The sequence below is a fragment of the Eurosta solidaginis genome, chromosome 2, assembly GCF_040869045.1.
Source record: "Eurosta solidaginis isolate ZX-2024a chromosome 2, ASM4086904v1, whole genome shotgun sequence".
In the NCBI taxonomy this organism is placed as follows: Eukaryota; Metazoa; Arthropoda; class Insecta; order Diptera; family Tephritidae; genus Eurosta; species Eurosta solidaginis.
Window position 1 is genome coordinate 108,369,191 of NC_090320.1, and position 15,772 is coordinate 108,384,962.

The 15,772-nt window shown below is 43.4% G+C and overlaps 1 long non-coding RNA gene across 1 annotated transcript; it reads left to right on the forward strand.

The window, feature by feature from the left end:
- The first annotated feature begins 7,042 nt into the window (after positions 1–7,042).
- On the forward strand, positions 7,043–8,012 carry LOC137242309 (uncharacterized). Its single transcript, XR_010950181.1, has 3 exons — positions 7,043–7,556; positions 7,638–7,822; positions 7,895–8,012. It is a non-coding gene; the product is annotated as an uncharacterized lncRNA (long non-coding RNA).
- The last annotated feature ends 7,760 nt before the right edge of the window (positions 8,013–15,772 follow it).

Consider the following 15,772-nt stretch of genomic DNA (forward strand, 5'->3'; position numbering starts at 1 on the left):
GGCCTGTGGCCATTATTGTGCAGTCATCGGCGTAGGAAACGATTGTGACTCCTTCCGGTGGTGAAGATAGCTTAGATATGTAGAAATTAAACAAAAGTGGGGATAGGACACCACCCTGTGGCACCCCTTGTTTAATTCTCCTTGATTTTGATGTTTCGTTTCTGAATTGCACCGATGCCTGCCGACCACCCAGATAATTTGCGGTCCACCTTTTAAGACATGGGGGAAGGGTAGACCCTTCCAGGTCTTGCAGTAACGAGCCATGGTTGACCGTATCAAAGGCTTTTGATAGGTCTAGCGCTACGAGTACTGTTCTATGGTGGGGGTATTGATTCAAACCGCAATTTATTTGGGTGCCAATGACATTTAGCGCGGAGGTAGTGCTATGGAGTTTTCTGAAGCCATGCTGATGAGGGGCTAGCTGCAAATGTGCTTGAAAATAAGAGAGCAAAATGGCTTCAAGCGTCTTTGCCACTGGCGATAGGAGAGATATCGGACGATATGACTCACCTACGTTAGCTGGTTTCGCAGGCTTTAGTAGCGGGACCACCTTGGCCATTTTCCATTTCTCGGGTATGACAAAGGTGGAAAGAGACAGGTTGAAGACATGCGCTAAATATTTGAAACCCTCTTTCCCTAGGTTTTTAAGCATCGGCGTGGCTATGCCGTCTGGGCCCACTGCTTTGGATGGTTTAGCGCGACCAATGGCGTCTTCAACCTCTCTAGCGGTGATGGTGATTGGAGACGCGCTGAATTTGTGTTTATGTGCGTGTCTATTGGCTCTCCGTCTATCTTTGTCCACCGTAGGATGCATTATATATTTGGCGGCAGAAAGCGCCCCCGCGTTTTTTCGCATCCGAAAGCACCTTATAGCCAAAGGCGATGGAAACTTTGTCTTTGTGCTTAGTCGGATTCGATAGGGACTTTACGGTGGACCAAAGTTTACCTACACCGGTAGAGAGGTTACAACCTCTTAGGTGCTTTTCCCATTTCGCCCGCTTGTGTTCGTCCACAAGCAATCTGATGCGTTGGTTTATATCCCTTATTTGGGGGTCGCCTGGATCAAGCTGTCTTATAAGGTCGCGTTCCCTCGCTAAGCTCGCGGCCTCCGCCGGGAAGTGGGGCCGGATTTCGGGAATTCTCCCGGCGGGAATGAAATGTGCCGAGGCGGATTCAAAGACCTTACGGAAGGCACGCTCCCCTTGGCGGGCATCAGTCGGGATAGGGAGGGCAGCAAAGCTGCTGTCTGTTGCAGATTTATATTCTTCCCACTTTCCTTTTTTGAAGTTTATGAAAGTGCGTTTTTCGGTGACGATGAAGTCGGCGGTACGCTCGAACGAAATAAGTATGGGCAGGTGGTCGGATGCCAATGTTACCATCGGCTGCCAGTTCCCGCAGTTTACGAGTTCTGCGCTCACGATTGAGATATCTGGCGAGCTATGACAGCTTCCTACCATACGTGTGGGGGCGTCTCCGTTTATTGTGCAGAACGTCGTTTCTTCTATTTGATCCGCCAACATCTCACCCCTACTTTCCGCCCGCAAGTTTGAATGCCATAGGTCGTGATGGGCATTGAAATCGCCTAAGATAATGCGATTGTTGCCAGTGAGTAAGGCCTCGATATTAGGGCAGTACCCACTGGGGCAACAGGTGACAGGAGGGATGTAGATGTTGATGATTTCTAGATTTGCATCGCCTGACCGGACAGATAGGCCTTGACGTTATAAGACATTGTCCCTGCGGTCGATGCCAGGATCAAATATATAATATTGCACAGAGTGGTGTATAATAAACGCGAGGCCGCCTCCATTTCCACTCTCGCGGTATTTCCTGTGGACATTATACCCAGAGCAGGTCCGCAATGCAGATCTTGCTGTGAGTTTAGTCTCTTGAATGGCAGCAATGCGGATATTGTGCCGCTTCATGAAATCAACTATCTCCGTGATCTTCCCAGTTAGTCCATTACAGTTTAACTTCAGAATTCTGAAGTGCATGAGGGGTGACGCCGCCACTCTAGGGGTAAGTGACGGGTGACTACGCCTAGGTTGTGGAAGGCCAGGACGTAATTGCTGTTTTGGCCTTGGGACTGGGCGCCCTTGGGCAAGCATTGGGGTACCCGGATGATTTGGGTTTGCGACCTGGCAACATGGCGCGATGAAACCCGTCGAGGGGTTGCCGTCGCGGAGACCAGAACATCTAGGAAAGTGGCACCACCCAAGGCAGGAGCTGCATTGAGCGGATGTCGCAAACCTATATATTCTGTGCTGGCAGACGGTGCAAACGGAGGTAGGGACTAAGAGTCTGTTTCCCTGACCTGCACGATTGCTGCCAGAAAAGAGGGGCGGAGAAGAAGACGGGGGCAGGGGCTGATGCTCAGCATTACTACCAGCTCTACTACGAAGGTAGTACTTATGAGTGGTATCAGCTGTTTGAGTTGTTGGCGCCGTGGGGCGCGAGCAGCAGCGGGTACTTGTTGTGGCTTGCTGAGCAGCGGGCTGCTGGAAGGTAGTGGGGGGCGCTTAGCCGTAGACTACGGGACGCCCTTGGGCGTGAGCAGCAAGGAGCCACAAAAGATTTATAAAAGTTACGTGGACGTCGGGTTTTGGGAGCAAGCCCAGAACAACCTGTCCGATGCAACCATCCCTTGCACGAGACACACTGAACAGAGTATGACCGTCCTAAAAAGATTCTTTTCTGGCAAATGCAGCAAAACCATTTCCCAGGACCGGGGTCAGGAGACGGACCCGGATTGGGTTCGATACCTTCCCGGAGTAAGAGAATATGTAGCAGTCCTGCTGCAAGGAGCTGCTGGGAGGATGACAGTTTGTGGGAGGGACGAAACAAATTAAATGGGGTCACACTGAAATGACAGTCCTTGGTCGGGAAAAATCCCGAGTCGCTCCGGTACATAGAACCGACTGCCTTGGGAAGCGTCTTCCCCCTCTTTTCCGGCAGCAATCGTGCAGGTCAGGGAAACAGACTCTTAGTCCCTACCTCTGTTTGCACCGTCTGCCATCACAGAATATATAGGTTTGCGACATCCGCCCAAGGCAGCTCCTGCTTTGGGTGGTGCCACTTTCCTAGATGTTCTGGTCTCCGCGACGGCAACCCCCCAACGGGTTTCATCGCGCCATGTTGCCAGGTCGCAAACCCAAATCATCCGGGTACCCCAATGCTTGCCCAAGGACGCCCAGTCCCAGGGCCACAACAGCAATTGCGTCCTGGCCTTCCACTACTCAGGCGTAGTCACCCGTCACTCACCCCCAGAGTGGCGGCGTCTCCCCTTATGCACTTCAAAATTCTGCAGTTAAACTGTAATGGACTAACTGGGAAGATTACGGAGATAGTCGATTTCATGAAACGGCACAACATCTACATTGCTGCGATTTAAGAGACTAAACTCACAGCAATATCTGCATTGCAGACCTGCTCTGGGTATAATGTCCACAGGAAAGACCGCGAGAGCGGAAATGGAGGCGGCCTCGCGTTTATCATACACCACTCTGTGCAATATTATATATTTGATCCTGGCATCGACCGCAGGGACAATGTCTTAGAACGTCAAGGCCTATCTGTCCGGTCAGGCGATGCAAACCTAGAAATCATCAACATCTACATCCCTCCTGCCACCTGTTGCCCCAGTGGATACCGCCCTAATATCATGGCCTTACTCACTGGCAACAATCGCATTATCTTAGGCGATTTCAATGCACAACATGATCTATGGCATTCAAACTTGCGGGTGGACAGTAGGGGTGAGATGTTGGCGGATCAAATAGAAGAAACGACGTTCTGCACAATAAACGGAGACACCCCCACACGTATGGTAGGAAGTTGTCACAGCTCGCCAGATATCTCAATCGTGAGCGCAGAACTCGTAAACTGCGTCAACTGGCAGCCGATGTTAACATTGGCATCCGACTACCTGCCCATACTTATTTCGCTCGAGCGTACCGCCGACTTCATCGTCACTGAAAAACGCACTTTCATAAACTTCAAAAAAGGAAAGTGGGAAGAATATAAATCCTTTACAGATAACCGCTTTGCTGTCCTCTCTATCCCGACTGATGCCCGCCAAGGGGAGCGTGCCTTCCGTAAGGTCATTGAATCCGCCTCGGCACGTTTCATTCCCGCCGGGAGAATTCCCGAAATCCGGCCCCACTTCCCGGCGTAGGCCGCAAACTTAGCGAGAGAACGTGACTTTATAAGACAGCTTGATCCAGGCGACCCCCAAATAAGGGATATAAACCAACGCATCAGATTGCTTGTGGATGAACACAAGCGGGCGAAATGGGAGGAGCACCTAAGAGGTTGTAAACTCTCTACCGGTGTTGGTAAACTTTGGTCCACCGTAAAGTCCCTATCGAATCCGACTAAGCACAGAGGCAAGGTTTCCATCGCCTTTGGCGACAAAGTGCTGTCGGACGCGAACTACGCCTGGGAACCAGCTAACATAGGTGAGTCGTATCGTCCGATATGTCTCCTATCGCCAGTGGCAAAGACGCTTGAAGCCATTTTGCTCCCTTATTTCCAAGCAAATTTGCAGCTAGCCCACATGGCTTCAGAAAACTCCATAGCACTACCACCGCGCTAAATGCCATTAGCACCCAGATAAATTGGGGTTTAAATCAATACCCCCATCATAGAACAGTACTCGTAGCGCTAGACCTATCAAACGCTTTTGAAACGGTCAACCATGGCTCGTTACTGCAAGACCTGGAAGGGTCTACCCTTCCTCCATGTCTTAAAAGGTGGACCGCAAATTATTTGGGTGGTAGGCAGGAAACGAAACATAAAAACCAAAGAGAATTAAACAACGGGTGCCACAGGGTGGTGTCCAACCCCCACTTTTGTTTAATTTCTACATATCTAAGCTTCACCACCGGAAGGAGTCACAATCGTTTCCTACGCCGATGACTGTACAATAATGGCCACAGGCCCAGGCCCAAAGATGGATGAGCTATGCAATAAAATAAACGGCTACCTCCCTGATCTCTCCAGTTTTTTCGCCTCGCGAAACCTGGCATTATCACCTACTAAATCTTACGCTACCTTATTTACAACATGGACGTCCCAAATGTCGACCATTTTGAACATCCACGTCGATGGCACTACGCTACCGACTTTCCTACACCCCAAAATCTTGGGTGTGACGTTAGATCAGATTCTACATTTTGGTGAGCACGCAGCCGCAATTGTTCCGAGAATTCAGAGCCGTAACAAAATACTGAAAAACCTCGCTGGCAGTACCTGGGGAAAAGATAAAGAAACGCTCACGACTACATACAAAGCAATTAGCCAGCCGATTACGTGCTATGCGTCACCCATATGGTCGCCAAGCCTAAAAATTACCCACTGGAAGAAACTACAGGCCTGCCAAAATACTGCTCTCAGAATCGCCACGGGCTGTCTTCTTATGTCCCCAGAACACCATCTGCATAATGAGGCGAGAATACTCCCCATCATGGAGAGAAATGAGATGCTGACCAAACAGTTCCTGTTGAATACCCAGAAACCTGGTAATCCCAACAGACATCTTATTGATGAACCAGCCTAGGAGCTTAAGGGGTCATCTCCGTAAGCATTTTGAGGAAATACGGCACCTGAGAACCCAGCCGTATGAAGTGAAAAAACACAAGCAGGTCCTTGGTGAACTCCATAAACAGGTGTCGGACCTTTATGCCGGGAATTGCCCGGTGAATCCAGTACTTAAAGAAAAGTATCCAAAACTCGCGGAAGAGGAACGCATACTCCCCAGGGAAACGCGTGTCACTCTTGCTCAACTTCGTTCTGGATACTGTAACAGGTTAAACTCTTACCTATCCAGAATCAATCCCGACATACAAAATGTATGCCCCGCTTGCAATGTGTCCCCACATGACACCAAACATCTCTTTAGTTGTAATGTGGAACCAACGCCTCTAACACTCCTTTCCTTATGGTCCACCCCTGTTGAAACGACAAGTTTCCTTGGACTCCCGTTAGAGGATATTGATGACAATTTGTGATCGGTCGCGGCTATTAGGTGGGGCGAGCATTGCTACAACAACAACAACAGATAGCGAGTCCACGTACACTATTTGGTGAGAGCGCATGCCTTACTTTTTGCCTGACTTCAATTAAAAATTGATTAAAACAATAATTGGTGACCAAGTTATCGGTGACGATTAAGTAATCGATTAGGTAACGAGTACCCATAAATCACTAATTAAGATCGCGCATTGCGGCTGGAAACATTAGAGGAGCTGTTTTTTATGACGTTTCAGTTGGCCTTCTTCCTTTAGCTCTTTTTTTTATTATCTCAAGAGTCAGCTATGACGTATATCCGCAGAACGAAGCAATTTGAACTCGTGAATGCGCAATGTGGGTTTTTGATATGTGAGGAGTACCTGTCGATAGCAAAAAGTGTACCTGTAAATTGGCTAATGAAACGACTAAAATCTGTGACGATGGAACACGTAAAACCTATAGTAACATTTGTACAGGTTATCGGGAACTTTTGTGACTAGTCTATTCCATATCGTACCTATTAATGTGATTGCCCATACTGCTTACACATATACGGTATTAGGTAATCGAAATGTAAACAAACTACAGTGCTGTATTGTTCTTACATTCACGTTAACTGTCAAATGGCTGTCATTTTTTAAATTATATACCTGTAACTTCACGAGTATTTCTACAGTATTTTTACGTTTACATGACCACCTTTTGACCACTTTTACGACCGTTTTTTTACTTGGATTATATCTGAAAATTGACTTACCCTTTACTAAAACTGCTATATCAATAAAACATTTCTTTAGTTCAATTCCATTAACATTTCTTTTATTCAACATTTTATAATAGATTATTTCTAATAGTTGTAAATTATTCAATATAAGTCATAAGGAAGGAACAGTTTTTCAGTCTTGTTGGTGAGACATAAATACAAATTTTATTGTGTACGATTGTATGCATACAAAGTTAAGGGAAACTTAATTAATTAATGATATAGTAAGTTGACAAATGCTATACCCCTACAAGACGGAAGTAACTAGTTCACCCACACATTCAAAGCTTTTTTCGCTCTCCACTAACACATCGACGTTTCTTGCTGTCATCGAAATGACAGCGTCATCTTAATACGACAATTTATTAATTATTCCGGGAAACATTTTAAAACGATGAAAAACTATAATTGTGGTAATTAAACTAAAGAACTAAAAAAGTGCTTGTGCTACGGGCTTTTAGGTGTGACGTGTGTTAGCTGTTTAGGCACTTCTAAATTAACCTGGCGCATTAACTAGAGGCAGCCAAGTCCTCTTGCCACCAATTGGAACTGGAAGATTCGATTTCCAAAACCAAAAAAGGTAACGTTTTCAAGACAGTTCACAACCTAAACAAAGGTGGATCCAAAAGACGCGTGTCGAGATCCGTTTTTAGAATCTGAAAGTTGTATAGAATCGACGGGATGGCCTAGAAGGTTTCAGGTGGTCATACTAAATCGCTCCCGGGGAGTGTCCTTATCGCTACAACCAAAGCAACATTATTTACTCTCTGCTTTTCATTTATACGTATGTGTATTTTTAAATAATAAAAAAAATGTTATATTATTCTAATATATATCATCTCTGCCGGGGTGCGATTCAGCTCAGGATATGCCAAAACAACAAGAAACCTACAATTAAATGCAGATTCACGTGTCATTTGCCAAGGATTTACCGGTAAACAAGGTACTTTCCACAAACAATATGCTTTGGAATACGGTACAAAAGTGGTTGGATGTATTTTCCCAAAAAAGGGTGGAACTACGCATCTTGGTTTGCCAGTATTTGCTTCGGTAATTTATATTGATTTGTATTGATTAAAAATTGCAATAGTAGATAATGTAAAGTGAATTAAAATTGAATAGGTAGCCGAAGCAAAAAATGCAACTGATCCGCATGCAACTGTTGTTTATGTGCCGCCACCGGGAGCTGCTGCTGCTATCATAGCAATATTACAAGCACGACATTTCTTTGATTGGTTGCATAGTCGAAATTGTGCCCTAACATGATATGGTTCGCGTTAAGCACGCTATGTTAAAGCAAAATAAATCTCGTCTAGTCAGGCCCGATTGTCCAGTATCTTCGCACCAGAAAGGGTAAGTAAATTGCCTACCATATTAAATATATAAACAACATGTATGAATTTGTTAGTGATAATTTGTCATGCTTTTGTTGATAATCAACTGAAGAAGACAAATACCAAAGAGTTCGAAGTTCATGTAAATACCAATTGATTTCTTTAAATAGCGTTTGGAGAACAAAACCCATATGTATGTATGCATACAACTGCATAGAAAGGGAGGGATTAATTAATTATGATCAGTAGATTTATAGGATTTTTATTATTTTCCCAGCGTCGCCGTTGCCGTTACATTGCGTTAAGAGAGGACATCAACACCTTACCCACAACCAGTTAAAATTTTAGTAAATTTTGCTCTTTTCATTACTGATTCAAAACGTGGGAAGTTATATATGTAGCATTCCATGGAGAATGGTAAATTTTAGCAGACTTTCGCATTGCGGTCATTATTAGTATTCAAGCCCTAGAAGGTTCAATGTAGTCATATCAATAGGTCCGGAGATGGTCGGGTTAGTACCTCAGTGGTGCTTGTTACCGGAACGTAGATAGATAATTTATTGAGGATTGCACAGTGACTTGCACATCTCCTTCACAGCACCTCATCGTAGCCGACTTCTTTGATGAACCCTAGCAGAGTTCTTGGCTTGAGGGATTAAATGTGGGAATGCACTGGCCATGGTGAGCCCATAAACTAAGCCCTATGTTTTGAGATTGCTTCGTATTCTTGGAGGATATGGTCCGCCGTCTGCTGATCGATCACAAAATCGGCATGTGTTATTCGATAGTATGCCCACTTTCTGCATACGGCTGCTTAGTCTATAATGCCCTGTAAGAATAGCTCTTGGGGTTCTTCGGTTAGCTTTCGATAGGTCTATTATTGCCCTGTAGCGACTTGTGCTATAACTTCCTAACAGTAACTTAGATTGTCTCAAACCTGGCGTATTGCTCCAGTGTTCTTCTCTCTTTCCTCCCCTTCTCCTAATAAATGCCCCTGTGAGCCAACTGACAGGAACGGCTCGGGATCGATGGGTCATGCAGTTTCTGCCTCTCTTTCCGGGTTGTCCGCCTGCTCTTGTTGTAGCAGTGCTTCGCCCCATCCAATAGCTGCGACAGATCACAAATTGTCATCAATGTTCTCTAACGGGAGTCCAAGGAAACAGAAAGTTTCAACAGGGGTGGACCATAATGAGAGGAGTGTTAGAGGCGTTGATTCCACAATACAGCTAAAGAGATGGTTGGTGTCATGTGGGGACACATTATAAGCAGGACATATGTTTTGTATGTCGGGGTTGATTTTGGATAGGTAAGAGTTTAACCTGTTACAGTATCCAGATCGAAGTTGGGCTAGAGTGACTCCCGTTTCCTTATGGAGAGTGCGTTTCTACTCTGCTAGTTTTTTTCTTTGAGTACAGGATTCACCGGGCAATTCCTGGCATAGAGGTCCGACGCCTGTCTGTGGAGTTCACTCAGGACCTGCTTGTGTTTTTCAGCTTCATACGGCTGTGTTCTCAGGTGCCGTATTTTCTCATAATGTAATAAGGGCGTGAACAACAAGAAGCCACAAAATGTTTGTAAAAGTTACGAGGACGTCGGGTTTTGGGATCAAGCCCAGAGCAACCATCCCTTGCACGTGACACACTGACAAGAGTATGACCGTCCTAAAAAGATTCTTTTCCGGCAAACGCAACAAAACCATTTCTCATGACCGGGGTCAGGAGGACACGGATTGGGTTCGATACCTTCCCGGAGGAGGAGAGTATGGCGCAGACCCGCTGCATGGATCTGCTGGGAGGATGATAATTTGTGGGAGGGACGCAACAAACTAAACACTAGAGTCCGCCTGCTCATTAGCCTATACTCCCCTGTGGCCTGGGACCAAGTGCAACAGTACTACGTTGTGCACCCAAGGACCAGTGCTGACTTTATTTCGAACGCCACAATTGCCTTTAGTGGGGCCTGACTGTCTGACTGAGTATGGCAATTGTTTCATTGGAGTATCAGCGCTGAAGGTTCAGCTTAGCGCACCAACATATGGCGAATACTTCCGCTTGAAAGCTGCTCGTATGTGTTTTTAGAAGTACTGATATATTGGCTCTGGGTCCGGAGACTCTGGCTTCAATCACCTCTGGCGTCTTCGAACCAGGGCCGTAGAGAGAAAATCCGGGCCCGGGATTAAAAAAATTTACGGGCCCCCTATAAAAAATCCACTAATACATTTGATTAACGTGAATTAATGACGTTTCATTCATAAATCATTATTGATGGATTACATCAAAAAAAATTTTTGCCACATCAACTAAATGATTTTTGGCTAAGAGCTGACAATAAAATTAACACAGAATATTTACTATTTGTTTTATTTTATTGTAACGTAGAAATAAAATTCTCTTTTAACAGCCACATATTATTTCGAATAATCTTTTCTAGTTATTTGGTAACATTTTCATACATTTCTGATAAATTTAATGATGATTATAAATTTTAATTATTCAATTAGAATGTTCGGATATCAAAGAGTAGCTTTACTTGCTTTTTTCGCTGCAAAATTTTTTATAATAATATCAAAATTCAACTGTCTTGCCAAAACGGATGCAACACAAAGCGTGGCAAGTCCTAAAACTCGCTCTTTAGATGAACACGATCTATGAAAGTCTTTCATTCTTGAAAGGACGCTGAAGGAACGTTCTGCGCTAGATACAGTGGCAGGTAAAGTGCAAAAGGTACGTAAACCAATACAAAATTGGGGGAAAATTGTATACATATTTTGAAAATAGACGGCATTTAGCAATTCCAATGGTGACAGACCTTTATCAAAATTTGCTTCGTAAATGTGTTTCAAGTGAACTATTTCACATTCTAAGCTTTGAGAAATATCCGACTTGTATTTTTCAACAAATTTTGCTGCGCTCGCCCGAACCGTAGTTTCATCCATGTCTTAAATTGCCACAAAAAGGAAAACTTTTCGTTCAAATTTCTCATAGCTGCAAATCGTTCAGTAATGCCAGTGATTACCGAAGCAACGATCACCAAAAATGTATTGTTTTTGAAATCAGACTCTGAATCATCCGTAATCATCTCGTTTAAATTATCTTCAGAACGCCTTTTGGGTATTCTCTTTCGAATGTCCGGAAACTTTGGCGAGATGTTCAATTGAATAGCAACTGTTTTGCATTCGTTTAAAATTGTTTCCCATTGGTTCCTGATCAACTTCAAATCAGCTAATAAGGCTTCTAGATGTCGGACCTCAACATCTGTGGTGGCGTCTCTCGCTTGGAGGACCACGCTTCTTTCATTAATGGTAGGGTTTTGAACCAAATTGAGGACAGCAAGATACATTCGAACTTGTTGATGTACTTGAGAATGCCAGTAACATCGCCGTATGCCTGTCGTATGCGTAAGAGGGGACTAAAATATCAGATTCCAGGGGCTATGTAGCGCAACCCTGCAGGTTGCCAGCGCAATATATAGCTTCCCCAAACCTAATTGTCAACCTCACCTATCTGCGGCGAATCCTGTTTCACTAACAGACGCGGCTCTGGCGACCCCAAGCTCCTCATGGAACTTGGGATGGGGAGGGAGGGGATGGCCTGAAGGTTTAATGTGGGCACATAAATCGTTCCCGAGATGGTCGGGCTAGCACCTTAATGCTGCTGTGGTACCGGAGCGTACCGGATCTGTATCCGGCAAAGGACCATCACATCGATAATACTCCTCAAAGCCTTCGGGGAGCAACCTTATCGCTACAACAACAACAACAATAGAGTTACTCCTACCCCAGAAAATGGTCAACATTTATAGTGCATACAAAGAACATTTCAACTCACCAAATTCACTCATATTAACAGAGTATATGTGGAACTTAAGAGCGAATTCAGAATTTCACAAAGTTGCACTGACACACCGCCATTTTATACAGGGTAAAAGTGTAACGCTTTTGCAAGAATTTTCACAAAAGAACGAAATACCCCGTAAAGGCGTTGCCTGTTTTTTAGAATAGAGCAACAACGCTTGCGTAACACTTTATCCAGAAATTATATATTATCCAGCATTCGAGTTTTTGTCGAGAAAGTGACGTAGTGCTCCGTTGTAAGCTCCTTTCATATTGGCGCCGTTATCGTACCCTTGTGCACGACAATCTTCAATCATGTATGGCAAATTAGATCAGCGATTTTCTGAGCAGTTTTTTGGTTACAATTCACGAAAGCCAATATCTGTTCTGGAATTGTAAATTTGTTGCTTTCGAATTGAAATGGAGTGAGCGCAAAATGAACGTAGTCAACGTGACTAGCATCAAGCATAGCATCAACGATAATAGCAAAATACTTAGCTTTCTTGCCTTGATCTAATATAGTTTCCCTCACATGCTTTGCACAAATTTCTATAAACTCGTTCTGAATGTCTGGGGAAAGATAGTGAACTCGTAAACGTTTGTGCTGCTATTGTGAAATCCTAACTTTCTCCAAATGATCTCCAAGTATCGGATCATAATGGCTTATGAGATCTTAGATGCCCAAAAAATGTCCATTCTTTCGCTTTTTGAAAAAAAATAGTGTCCAAAATTCTATATAAAATTTCTTTCCACTTTTGAGTTTCAGTGATTAGCTGTTCATTGATAAGTGTATCAATTGTAGCCTCCTTTCGAATTAGGTTTTGTAAAGATCGCCATTGAATATAACATTTAATGTGATCTTCAGTATTTTCGTGTGATGGCAGTTTAGCATATAGCTTCTTTCATACCTGGAATTTCGAATATTCGCCAGGACAACAAATTTTAGGTCGATTTAAAGTATTGGTGCTTAACAGACGACATGGTAGGAAATAAAAAGCATTGCTACTGGCACTCCACACCAACCAGTGGCGCTCCACTTTCTCTCCATTTGGCAAGATTCTATTTAACAACGAGGTAGGAAATGCCTCGTCATGACAATCACGTGGAAAAATAACAGGGCACTTTTGATGACATCGACGAATTATTTCGTTAACTTCTTCAGATCGCAAAAACTCATTATTCACGGTACCGATATCGAAGTCGTTTAAATAATCTAGACTTTGATACAGAGTTGGTAGTATTGTTGGAAGGCTTTTTGAAGGCGAACCTTCATCAGTGTTACCACGAAAACTTTACGATTTCGGATTCATGTAAACATATATTTTTGTTTGATGTTTTTATTGTCACCTCACTGTTCGAGGGACCAGGTAAAAAATCATTATCAATAATCGTTGCGTTTGAAATTCGGCTTAACATTTCCAAATGGAACAACTAAAGACACTCCTGGATTAAAAAAAATGTCTTAGTACCTCTAAATCGCGGGCCCCCCGAGAAATACCGGGCCCCCTGAGAAATATCGTGCCCTGCGCTTGCCAGGCTAAGGCTCCAGCTATTAGGAGTGATAAAGCTGTCAGATCTAGAAGCAGCAAGTGGCTTAAGTCCTAGGAAGCTTCTAGTATTTGTCAAGAGGACAGAGTTTTTTTTATAACATAGGTCCTGGTTCTTGATAGGGTTTTCAGCTTGGTCGTTAAAACAAACTTCTGGTAACACTACGGACTCATTCAGTCTATGTGAGATCCTCATGAACCGGCCACTTCAACCTAACCTATATTTTGTGTTTTGGTTTTTACTTTAGAATCTACCGGTTAAGTAAGCGATGTCAGCTATCTAAGCGCCTTCAAATGTAGATCCATAAGGAATATGAGGTCGCCAGAGCCTCGGCTGTAAAAGAAACAGGATTCGCCACGGGTAGATGACGTTGACAATTGGGTTGGAGATGCTATATATTGCGCTGGCAACCCATTGAAAGGATTGCGCTACAAAACCCCTTGAATCAATTTGGTATTTTAGTCGCCTCTTACGACAGGCATAGCTATCACGGGTATACTCTAAGCCCACTAACCCGCTGTAGCCATGATAAGCGTGAGTGCACTTTGGGTGTCGCAAGGCAAGTTCCGTCGTGCCTGGTGTTGTTGGGTGAGCGGCCAGGCAAGGCAGCAGGGTACACATGCACCATTCAGGAGGATACCCTCGCTGAGCCCAGAAAATCTGGGAAAATTAGATGTACTGCTCAGATCCAGCAAACGAGTATGTTCTGTACTGGCATATGATAAACTTGCAGACAACCAAACGTTTACTTTCGCGTCCAAAAGGGAATTGATGCTCGGCACTGCTGCTAAAGAAGAATAGACGTAGTCATATCAATTCGTTCCCGGGTTACTCGGGGAAAGCAGTTTTAGCAGTACTTTGCCCGTTTCAATTTGCACATCCATTGAAAGAACTTCGCATAATGGATTAAACAGTCATCTGCATTTATTCGTTTTTATTTTTGTAGCACGCCTAATTTACTATCTATTACCGCAACATCTATCAATTATCCCTTGTTATAATCTTCGGGTACCCCCGCTACGGGAAAATGCCTTGGCATGGTGGAGGTTCACTTGAATTTACTTTACAGGTCCTGATTCTGGTTATCTGAAATCCCCTTGAGTATCTTGTATTCATTAAGCACTTCCGGTTATATTAAAAACTTATTATCTATCCTTACTGATATTCGTTTCTTTTTCATTCTAGGTAATTCGATTTGACGATGTGGGCATAGCAATATTCCAGCTGTGGCTGTAAGAAGAACGTACATTTGCTCAAACTACAAGAAAACTGCGACAACTGTCCCTCGGCCTTTTTAATATCACATATAAGGCCCTACCACGCATATTATGGGAAAGGGTCAAGTTCAAAGGCTCAACATCACCCGCAAATCGACTTTGATAGCATGAAATGGGGCTGCATATATTCCGGTATAATATCTACAACACTCATATCTATGCAAACTGATACTAACACCACCACCCCCGCAGGAAAAATTGAGCACAATCAGTGTGAGCTTCGAAACTCAAAATGGTTTCAGAAAGGGCACGACTACGAATGAGTTTATGTCTTTACATATGTAGTTTGTACATATAAATATGCACATATGTAAGGTTTGCTAGAAAATTAAGGAAATTATTTGTAAAAACCATTGTATACATAATTTATTCATAATTAAATATTATTTAAACAAAAGGGACGCGTTTCATTCATATAAAAAGCGAACTGAGAGAAGGTAACCGGTATGGGTAACCGATAGGCCAGTTACCCGTGTTGTTGTTGTTGCATATGTTTTGGTTAGCGATAACGAAAACATACCTAATGAGGTAACTTAAAAATGTAAATAACATCGAGCTAGAAGGAATGTCGAAAACACAATAGGTAAGAGCGAGAAAGCGAGTCACATGTACACTTTTTTGAGAGAGCGCATGCGTTACCTTTTTCCTGACAGCAATGTAAAAGTCATTAAGACGATAATTGGTGACCAAGTTATTGGTAACGACTAAGTAATCGGTTATGTAACGGGTACCTGTCTTGTAGCGACCATTTTTATTTTAGTTCAGAGAGCTGCAATTGCGGGTCGAAAGTTACAACGGAAGTTCAAAATTTCAATTCAGTTCAGTTTCATGGATTGCTTTACACTTAAATACTGATTAAAAATTTTTTTTTAAGTTTTGAAATTTTTTAGTTTAGAATGGATATATACATTCAGTGGAATAATTTGACATTGAGGGTACTTTATGCAATTTTCTTTTTTTTTGTGATTTTGCAATAATAAAAGTTGGCGCTCACAGTAATTTTTTGTTT